The 10,895-nt window shown below is 51.3% G+C and overlaps 1 non-coding gene across 1 annotated transcript; it reads left to right on the top strand.

Moving 5' to 3' along the window:
- The first annotated feature begins 6,976 nt into the window (after positions 1 to 6,976).
- On the top strand, positions 6,977 to 7,049 carry TRNAF-GAA (transfer RNA phenylalanine (anticodon GAA)). The gene has a single exon. It is a non-coding gene; the product is annotated as a tRNA-Phe (tRNA).
- Positions 7,050 to 10,895: the final 3,846 nt, after the last annotated feature.

The following is a 10,895-nucleotide window of genomic DNA, read 5'->3' as shown; positions in this document are numbered from 1 at the left end:
AGGCTTTGCCTGAACTGACAGTGCAGGGGCTGAGGCTCTGCCTGAACTGAGAGGTGCAAGGGCTGAGGCTTTGCCTGAACTGACAGTGCAGGGGCCGAGGCTCTGCCTGAACTGAGAGGGGTAGGGGCCAAGGCTCTGCCTGAGCTGAGAGGGCAGAGGCTGAGGGGCAGAGGCTGAGGCTCTGCCTGAACTGAGAGGTGCAAGGGCTCAGGCTCTGCCTGAACTGAGAGGTGCAAGGGCTCAGGCTCTGCCTGAGCTGACAGGTGCAAGGGCTGAGGCTCTGCCTGAACTTAGAGGTGCAGAGGCTGAGGCTCTGCCTGAACTGAGAGGTGCAAGGGCTGAGGCTCTGCCTGAACTGAGAGGTGCAAGGGCTGAGGCTTTGTCTGACTGACAGTGCAGGGGCTGAGGCTCTGCCTGAACAGAGTTGCAACGGCTGAGGTTCTACCTGAGCTGACAGGTGCAAGGGTTGAGGCTTTTCCTGAACTGACAGGTGCAAGGGCTGAGGCTCTGCCTGACTTACAGGTACAAGGGCTGAGGTCCTCCCTGATCTGACAGGTGCAAGGGCTGGGGCCCCACCTTATCTGACAGCTGCAAGGGCTGGGGCTCTGCCTGGACTAAGAGGTGCAAGGGCCGAGGCTTTGCCTGAACTGACAGTGCAGGGGCTGAGGCTCTGTCTGAACTGAGAGGTGCAAGGGCTGAGGCTTTGCCTGAACTGAGAAAATTACGTTTGATAGGCCATCTGGTCCTGGGGCATGAGAGGTACTAGCTTTCTTTATCAAGGTGACTATTACCTCCAAGTCGTGATCCAAATTCCAGACCGGCTGTGATTTAAAGATCTGTAATTCTAAGGAACCCGGTTCGGAGTATAACCTTTCAAAATGGTTTGTCCATTTATCCTCCGAGACAGCGTTTGATTGATCATTTGTCTGAGTGTTACCATTAGATTTAATCAAATTCCATACTGCGCACAAATCTTTCTTACTGATGGCTTTAAGCATTCTTTCTGCATTCTGTTGGACCATAGAAACCGATTCCAACAAAGCCAATATTTATATTGGTTTTTCAGTTTCTTGATGAATGTGTCTATATCGGCCAAGGGGTTATTCTTAAGGAGCCTAATTGCATTCCTCAGAGCACGTCTTTTCACGACTAGCTGTATATAATCACCTGAGAAATTGAGCATGTGTGAAATTCCGAGAGGAAAATAACTTACTGTTTGTTCGTCGTATCAGGCCCTGGTGCTAACGTTTCAACTGCACTCTCATTCTAGAGAAGCCAGAGACTGTGCTAAGCTTGAGTTTACCATCATATCCTGTGCTGAAAACGTGGTGAAGGGAAGCCAAAGGCTTGAACATCCTGACATATTATTTCTTGAACACTTCTTTCTTTTACAAAACATTGTTTCCACATTATTTGTATTTAGAGGTAAGGATTGGCAATAGGTTTATTAGTATAGGCACTTTTATTTTGACGAGACACCACTAGGACCTGCGTTATTATTTGATGGCCGTAGCTTGCTCCCATCTGTAGATTTAGGATTAGATGGGCGTTTCTCAAACCCTTTTTGAAGTTCAATAAACACCCTTGAATTGTGGTCACGTGTGTCTGTCTTACTGTTGATAACATGCCTTCCTTAGAGACATTTGGAGCATCATCAGACCTTCTTCAAATTAACAGTGCTTGACTTGATGATCTGTTACCAAACCATTGAAATCTTGGCCTCAGATGCATCCTTCTATATGAAAGATAGAAGGGGCATGCTAGAAGGAAGTGCTCCAGTGATTTGACCCTATGCAGGCAGTATAGACATTTATTTGATTCCGTCGTAACCCGTGCATTCCGTATTGCTGCCACTGGTAGGATGCTAGGATGTTGAACCTTTATTTAGTATACAGCAAACTAGGTCTCATAATATCCAAATATGATTTATATCCCCTGCTGCTCTTATTCTCCAAATAGATTATCATTGCAGAAGTGAATACAGATCTCAAGAAGTCCTGATCTATTTTCTGCTGGTAGGTTGCTTCGATGATTTGTTTAGCGTTACCCCCAATGTCAGCAGGACACTGCCAGAGATCACTATGACCTATCAAATGCAGCCAACTTTTGACACACGAAAACCACTTCATACACAAAGCTCCTGGCTGCCCCCAAAATGTCAATAAACGTATGTAGCTCCACTCTGCTCCACAATCTTATTCAATGTAAAATGGGTATTAGGGTCACAATGGCCCCTGTGGCAGGTAGAGCAATCTCCCCGTCGATTAAGATTGTGGATGTCCCACACGGGAGTCTTAGGGTGTTCTTTATTAAACCATTCTCAAATGTCCCCAATTTCCTACAGTTCGAGTGGCCCCAGAGCTCTGCACCATATAAGGCAGCCTGCTTGACTTGGGCCTTTTACATCTGAAGAAAGGAGGAGTTGAGTGGTAGAGGCCAGGAGGGAGGAGGAGAGGTCTGCCCACTCAGAGAGAAATGAGGTGATTTGACCAGGAGGCCGGTAGATGGTAACCACAGTAAGAGAAAGGCGAGAGAGAAAGCCTACAGCCAAGGCATTCAAAAGAGAAGTAAGTCTGAGTGGGAATGATAGAGGCAGGAATCCACTCAGGAAAGATCAAGGCTACCCCCCCCCCCACCGGGAGGATCTGGGTGCTGAGAGGATCTTGTAGCCATCAGGGAGGAGAGTGTATAAGCTCGTGACTGAGCTGGCCGTGAACCATGTCTTAGTAAGACCAAGGACATCAAGGTCTAGTTCTTCAAGGAGGTGGCAGATGTCAGAGGAGTGTTTGACGGCAGAGCAAGAGTTGAGAGTGGCAATATGAAGAAGGTTGCCAGCCTTAAAGACCTTCCGGGGAGGGGTACAGATCGGAGGTATGCCCTGTGGAGGAGAAAGAGCCCTCGGAGGGGCAGAGGAGGAGGAGGAGGAGAGTGAGGGCAAGGTAGCCAAGGGGGGAGAGGAGGGGACAGCAGGAGATGAAAGGAAATTGATGAGGCGAGGGAAGCGCCTATCAAAGAGGAGGAGATTGGCCTGAGGGCCTTGGACGATGACAGGGCCATTAGGTAGACATTAATGAATGTATCTATGTTAAATGGTAACCCTACCCCCTCACAAACCTATGAGAACAAATGCAGTTGCATTTTTCACCCAGAGGACAATTTAGAATCGCATCATACGCCAACAATAAAACAGGGATTTTGTCTCCAGCCAGAGCCGGGGCATCAGTGTTAGGCAGAATCCTGTGCAGTTCCCTTAGGGAGCACTACAGAAGATTAGGACTACAGGTGTGAGCAATAAATCCCCTTTGGTATCAGTCTGTACCACAAAGATTTAGTTGGTAGCTGTGGCTGAGTAGTCAGACTTATCTCAAGAGGGAGATGAGCAGTATTCAGGGTTTACACAATAGGCCTTCAGCACTTTGGAAGAAGGAAACACTGACCAAAGCTTTGTATTAAAAAGGAATATATATTTATTTTGTACACTACTAATAAAACACCTTTATCACGGTTCTTAAGTAAGTTAAATTCAGTCAAAGGATGTATACACAACTCCCTAGTTAAATTGTAGACAAGTTTGAGCAAGAGTGAAAACTGAGCAAAATGGCACAGTGAAAACCAAACACAAATGGCACTCTAGCAATTTCTTCCAAGGGAATGAAAACACAAGTCATATAGAAATATCTTCTTATAGGCCCCAGCAACACTTCCCATGGGTTTGTGAACCAGTTTAGGCAAGGCAGTACATCAGTATAGCAAATACTTAAATGAAAACTGAGCAACATGGCACAAGGTTTAAAAGTGGGAAGGAAGGGGTGTTTATAAGAAGTAGGTGCACCAACACAGTTCTAGCTGAGAAGCAATCTAGTGAATACAGTTCTAACAAATGTAGCCAGAGTCTGTAGGCCTGTGCCAGAGTCAGTGGTACAGGGCAAGGGCCCAGGAGCAAAACGTACTGCAGTCAAGTCTTTGGTTAACGAGGTTGAAAAGGTGGATGCAGAAGGTGAAAGACAATGTTAAGAGAGAGTGGCGGCCAACCCAACAGGTAGGTAAAGGATTTAAAACACCTTTAGCTCTACCACGCAGAAAGGGCAGCCTGGCAGAACAATGTACCTTATAAATGAAGAAGTGGCTCCTGAAGTGGCTCCTGCGGTGGCGGTTGTTCCTGGTAGTTCCTGCAGTTAGGGGGATCCAGCAGAGGAAGAGAGGTTCTCGTCGTGGAGGACGGTTCGTGTTACTGCACTACCCAGGGATGAAACCAGCCGCGGTGCTGCCCGACGAATAAAAGGTACGCTCCTTTAAATCGCGGTCTGGGTGGACGGGTGCCTGGCTACCCGGTCTCCAAGTAAAGGGTACTGGTGATTCGACCAGGGCAGGTCCAGGAAGGCGATTGGCAAACTGGTTGGCCCCACCAGCTCAAGGGAAGAAGGCTCTTGCAGATGAAGATCTTCTCTCGTCGTGTGGAGAAAAGTGGTGAGACGCTGCAGCAGGGCTTCACCGGTGGTTCAGTCATTGCAGATGTCTTTAGCTTCTCTCCTCTTCGGCTTCTGAGTTCCAGTGGCGACGTCTTGCTCTTCAGTCCTCAGGACCCTGTTTTATGCAAAAAGAGCCCATTTATACAGCCTAGCTGTCACTCACACAGTGGAGTGGTCATCTTGGTGGGAGACCCTCCAGCCTATCAGGATAGAGTGTGACATGGGTTGCTGAGGCAACCCTGTCCAGGGGTCCAACTCCCCCTCCCACACAATGGATCCACCCTAGACTCAGTGGCGCCGAAAGGAGGGCTTCTTGGCAGAAGCCCGCCAAAAGGACGAACAAAGGATCCCTGACCTGGGTTAGGAGTTTAGAGAAAGACACGAGAAAGAAGTTATATAAAAGTTCTGGCAAATAAAACCTACCAGAGTAAAGTTAATATTAAAATACACCGGCGGTATGTTAGAGGCTGTCAGAGAATGTGGTAGCCTCGAACAATGGGAAAATCCCATAGGAAAATATTCACGGTTGAATATTTACGGTAGTAACCACTGCCACCAGCCAGAAACTTTTGCGAGAGGGACTGTACGGTACCCTCTCGAAAATGAACACAAGGGAAAATCTATTAACCCTTCCCAGTACCTCCATAGTAAGATGGGTTGTACTGGTTTAGTTCACAAAAATTGACTAGTAAAGTCAATGGGGACTTTACATGCCCTGGGAGACAGTAGTCAGTCCCAGGGTATGGAGTCTATGTTTGGGGGTCGCTACGACACCCCTGTGTCACTGCACGGAGGGTGCTGTGTAACACATCTGAGTAAAGATGGTTCCTATGTAGGTGAGAGAAACCCCATAGACATTAAACACAAAAATAGCCTAGAACACACATAGCAAAAATGTCTAAGAGTGGGGAAAAAGAGTCTCACTCTTAGCAGGAGAAAAAAAAAACCTTAAAATCCAGCAAAGCTGCTGGGGGACTCTATAGGTAAGGGAAATTAGACATAGAATGAGAATTCTCCCTATCAATCAGAGGGCCTATTTACCAGTTTACTTATCAGGACATTAATGTATAACAAAAAAGAGGGTGGTGGCCAAAACGCAACCCTAGAGAACACCCTTTTCTACTTGGATAGGTTTGGTAGTCTCCTTCCTAAGCCCCACCCAATTACAGCATTATTTCCCTCGTACATTAGCAGTATAGCAGACAATAAGCGGCTTGGTAGGCCATTTTAACCAATATGAGATTTCCTTAAACTGACATTACTTTGAATGCTACTTACAAAAGGGTCGAGTTCAGAATATGGAAAATAATATCATTCTCTTTTTGTTCAACATCATTATCTTTTTAATGTATGATAGAGGGTACTTTTTCTCATATATAATATATATTGTCAGTTTGGTTTACTATCCATCCCAGCGTTGTTTCACTGATAAATTTCGGGCGCTCCCTTTGAAGCGCAGACTGTTACTGCTAAACTTGCCCTATGGCAGGCCACTGCGCCGTATCATCGTACCATTCTCAGTGCCAAACAGATTCACAATGTCTCACTTATTGAGACCTCCTGTATCTACGCCAAAGAGTTGTTTACAATTGTATGGAGTCTTTCCTCAGCTGCACCTGATCCTGTCCCACTTACGCAGGACCCATGAGATTCCTTGTCCCTCTTTTTTGTGGATTAAATTAGGTCCAAAATCAACTCCTCCTCTGTTCAGTTATTCAATCCGCATTCTCCTACAGAATCCTTGCCTGCCACTTCTTGGTCTACATTGTCTACTGTCTCTCCATTTGATGTCTCTGCGGCCATGTTCAAACTTGTCTGCCGCCCCTGGGCATCCAATTCCTGCTTTGTATTATTAAGGACATTCTGCCTCACTTTGTCCATCTGTTGCCAAAGCTGTGAACACTGCCTTGCTTATCAGGGTTATCCCCACTTCCCCAAGCATGCCACTGTTATCCTTCTGCTAAAAACAACTCCTTGGCCCCTTTGGTCCCAGCCGATCTCTCTCCTCCTTTTCTCTATGAAACTTCTGGAATACTTGGTCCGTTTTTTGCTCACCACACCTGCTCAATGCACCAGCAGGGCCCCTCCAACTACTCAGATGTGGGTTTGTCTTTCTCTATTTAGTGATGCTTCTTGAGATACTGTTTTTAAGATGTGATGTGCCTGTTTTGTTCATGATATATTTGTAGCCTATTTCTGTATTGTTTTCCCAGCTGTGACTGTCCTTCCAGTTCAGGGATCCTGAGCTCCCCACCCCTCCTCATCTTACCCTTGGGGATAGGTGTTTTCCTGCGTGCATAATGTGCATATGGCCAATGTCCCTAGTCTTGCTTCCTGTGTATACACACTGCCTATGTGTAGGTAGTTGCATGGTTTTGCATGGCTCCCCTATGCTGTAGCCCTGTCCTTGGCTACATGCTCCTTCATTTAGAGGTGTGTGCACACTTTCACCTGTTCCTTGTGCACTTACCACATCTGCCATCCAGATCCGCGGACTCTACTCCTCAGCCGAAATAGCTCAGTTGGGAGAGCGTTAGACTGAAGATCTAAAGGTCCCTGGTTCGATCCCGGGTTTCGGCAGAACGTTTTGAACTTTGAAGAGAACATAATTATTTACACTACCATTGACCTACCCACACCCCCTCGTAATTATAGAAAACGACACCACTGGCGCGAAAGAACTGAGGCACGAGAATAACAAACGTCGTCATGGGAGTCCCGACAGGGCGGCACAGCAAGACACAGCACGGGTGGTACTCGCACACCAGGTACCAATGACCCGGTGCGCCCCCCGCCGCCTCCTGCAAAGTCACACACCACAGAGTACCCCTGCTCCGCTGCTCGGCAACCTGTCTGGTGTGCCCGAAAGGGGGCGGGCGATGGCTGGCAGCCTATCAGATAGGCCCGTGGTGGCTGACTCCCCGCCTCCTCGGTGGGTGGCAGCCTATCAGACAAGTCTATTATTGGTCATGCACCGCCTCCTTGAGTGAGTGAGGGACGGTGGCTGGCAGCCTAGCCGCCTCCTTGAGTGAGGGACGGTGGCTGGCAGCCTATCAGAGAGGGCTGTTGTGACTCATGCACCGCCTCCTCCGGTGAAGGGACGGAGACTGACACCCAATCAGAGAGGGACGTGACTGCTCACGCCCCGCCTCCTCTTTGGGAGGCTCTATGGGCAGCCTATAATAGCGCACTGTGACTGCTCACGCCCCGCCTCCTCTGTGGAAGGCATTATGGGCAGCCTATAATACCGCACTGTGACTGCTCACGCCCCGCCTCCTCTTTGGGAGGCTTTATAGGCAGCCTATGATAGCGCACCGTGGCTGCTCATGACCCGCCTCCTCTTCATATAGGGCTTTTCCGCTGGGAGCCCCAGCGGTCCTCGTTAGTATAGTGGTCAGTATCCCCGCCTGTCACGCGGGAGACCGGGGTTCAATTCCCCGACGGGGAGAGTCACTTTTCCTTTTACAATTAAATGAATTGTAAAGTTATTTGTGTTTCTTTTCCACATTTCCTTTGCTCACAATGTACACACTCCCTGTACGATTGGATTGAGTTTATTTAGGGTTCTTACATGTGATTTCAGATTTGAACAACTTGGGATCTCGTTTGTCCAGGGCATTGGAGGGGGGGGGGTTGTAGTAAAGTCACTACATTCATTACCCCCCTCTCTCCGCCCTCCCCCCCACGGAGATTGTAGTCCGCGGACCATGCTCGCGTTTGGCCCTTGCTTTGGGGATTTTATGTGGGTGCATGTCGGCGAGATTCCTGCTGCTGTTGCCCAGGGGCATTATTATAATCTGGAGATTACAGCCCACAGGCCCTTGCTAGTGCTCTTTAGGGGTCAAACTATGGTCTCCCTGAGCTGACAGGTGCAAGGGCTGAGGTCCTCCCTGAGCTGACAGGTGCAAGGGCTGAGGTCCTCCCTGAGCCGACAGGTGCAAGGGCTGAGGTCCTCCCTGAGCTGACAGGTGCAAGGGCTGAGGTCCTCCCTGAGCTGACAGGTGCAAGGGCTGAGGTCCTCCCTGAACTGACAGGTGCAAGGGCTGAGGTCCTCCCTGAACCGACAGGTGCAAGGGCTGAGGTCCTCCCTGAACTGACAGGTGCAAGGGCTGAGGCTCTGCCTGAACTGACAGGTGCAAGGGCTGAGGTCCTCCCTGATCTGACAGGTGTAAGGGCTGGGGCTCTGCCTGAACTGAAAGGTGCAAGGGCTGAACCTCTGCCTGAGCTGACAGGTGCAAGGGCTGGGGCTCTGCCTGAACTGACCGGTGCAAGGGCTGAACCTCTGCCTGAGCTGACAGGTGCAAGGGCTGAGGCTCTGCCTGAACTGACAGGTGAAAGGGCTGAGGCTCTGCCTTAACGGAGAGGGGCAAGGGCTGAGGCTCTGCCTGAACTGAGAGGTGCAGAGGCTGAGGCTCTGCCTGAACTGAGAGGTGCAAGAGCTGAGGCTCTGCATGGACTGAGAGGTGCAAGAGCTGAGGCTCTGCCTGAACTGAGAGGGACAAGGGCTCAGGCTCTGCCTGAACGGAGAGGTGCAGGGGCTGAGGCTCTGCCTGAACGGAGAGGGGCAAGGCTGAGGCTCTGCCTGAACTGAAAGGTGCAAGAGCTGAGGCTCTGCCTGAACTGACAGGTGCAAGGGCTGAGGTCCTCCCTGATCTGACAGGTGTAAGGGCTGGGGCTCTGCCTGAACTGAAAGGTGCAAGGGCTGAACCTCTGCCTGAGCTGACAGGTGCAAGGGCTGGGGCTCTGCCTGAGCTGACAGGTGCAAGGGCTGAGGTCCTCCCTGAACTGACAGGTGCAAGGGCTGGGGCTCTGCCTGAACTGACAGGTGCAAGGGCTGAGGTCCTCCCTGAGCTGACAGGTGCAAGGGCTGAGGTCCTCCCTGAGCTGACAGGTGCAAGGGCTGAGGCTCTGCCTGAACTGACAGGTGCAAGGGCTGAGGTCCTCCCTGAGCTGACAGGTGCAAGGGCTGAGGTCCTCCCTGATCTGACAGGTGCAAGGGCTGGGGCTCTGCCTGAACTGACAGGTGCAAGGGTTGGGGCTCTGCCTGAACTGACAGGTGCAAGGGCTGAGGTCCTCCCTGATCTGACAGGTGCAAGGGTTGAGGCTCTGCCTGAACTGACAGGTGCAAGGGCTGGGGCTCTGCATGAACTGACAGGTGCAAGGGCTGAGGTCCTCCCTGAGCTGACAGGTGCAAGGGCTGAGGTCCTCCCTGAGCTGACAGGTGCAAGGGCTGAGGTCCTCCCTGAACTGACAGGTGCAAGGACTGAGGTCCTCCCTGAACTCACAGGTACAAGGGCTGGGGCTCTGCCTGAACTGACAGGTGCAAGGGCTGAGGTCCTCCCTGATCTGACAGGTGTAAGGGCTGGTGCTCTGTCTGAACTGAAAGGTACAAGGGCTGAACCTCTGCCTGAGCTGACAGGTGCAAGGGCTGGGGCTCTGCCTGAACTGACAGGTGCAAGGGCTGAACCTCTGCCTGAGCTGACAGGTGCAAGGGCTGAGGCTCTGCCTGAACTGACAGGTGCAAGGGCTGAGGCTCTGCCTGAACTGAAAGGTGCAAGGGCTGAGGCTCTGCCTGAGCCGACAGGTGCAACGGCTGAGGCTCTGCATGAACTGAGAGGGGCAAGGGCTGGGGCTCTGCCTGAACGGACAGGTGCCGGGGTTGAGGCTCTGCCTGAACTGACAGGTGCAAGGGCTGAGGTCCTCCCTGATCTGACAGGTGCAGGGGTTGAGGCTCTGCCTGAACTGAGAGGGGCAAGGCTGAGGCTCCGCCTGAACTGAGAGGGGCAAGGGCTGAGGCTCTGCCTGAACTGAGAGGTGCAAGAGCTGAGGCTCTGCCTGAACGGAGAGGTGCAGAGGCTGAGGCTCTGCCTGAACGGAGAGGTGCTGAGGCTCTTCCTGAACTGACAGGTGCAATGGCTGAGGCTCTGCCTGAACGGAGAGGGGCAAGGGCTGAGGCTCTGCCTGAACTGACAGGTGCAAGGGCTGAGGTCCTCCCTGATCTGACAGGTGCAGGGGTTGAGGCTCTGCCTGAACGGAGAGGTGCTGAGGCTGAGGCTCTGCCTGAACGGAGAGGTGCAGAGGCTGAGGCTCTGCCTTAACGGAGAGGTGCAGAGGCTGAGGCTCTGCCTGAACTGAAAGGGGCAAGGCTGAGGCTCCGCCTGAACTGAGAGGGGCAAGGGCTGAGGCTCTGCCTGAACTGAGAGGTGCAAGAGCTGAGGCTCTGCCTGAACGGAGAGGTGCAGAGGCTGAGGCTCTGCCTGAACGGAGAGGTGCTGAGGCTCTGCCTGAACTGACAGGTGCAATGGCTGAGGCTCTGCCTGAACGGAGAGGTGCAATGGCTGAGGCTCTGCCTGAACGGAGAGGGGCAAGGGCTGAGGCTCTGCCTGAACTGACAGGTGCAAGGGCTGAGGCTCTGCCTGAACTGAC

Source organism: Ambystoma mexicanum, chromosome 10 (genome assembly GCF_040938575.1).
Source record: "Ambystoma mexicanum isolate Mex_15411 chromosome 10, UKY_AmexF1_1, whole genome shotgun sequence".
In the NCBI taxonomy this organism is placed as follows: domain Eukaryota; kingdom Metazoa; phylum Chordata; class Amphibia; order Caudata; family Ambystomatidae; genus Ambystoma; species Ambystoma mexicanum.
This window is presented reverse-complemented; position numbering and strand designations above follow the sequence as displayed.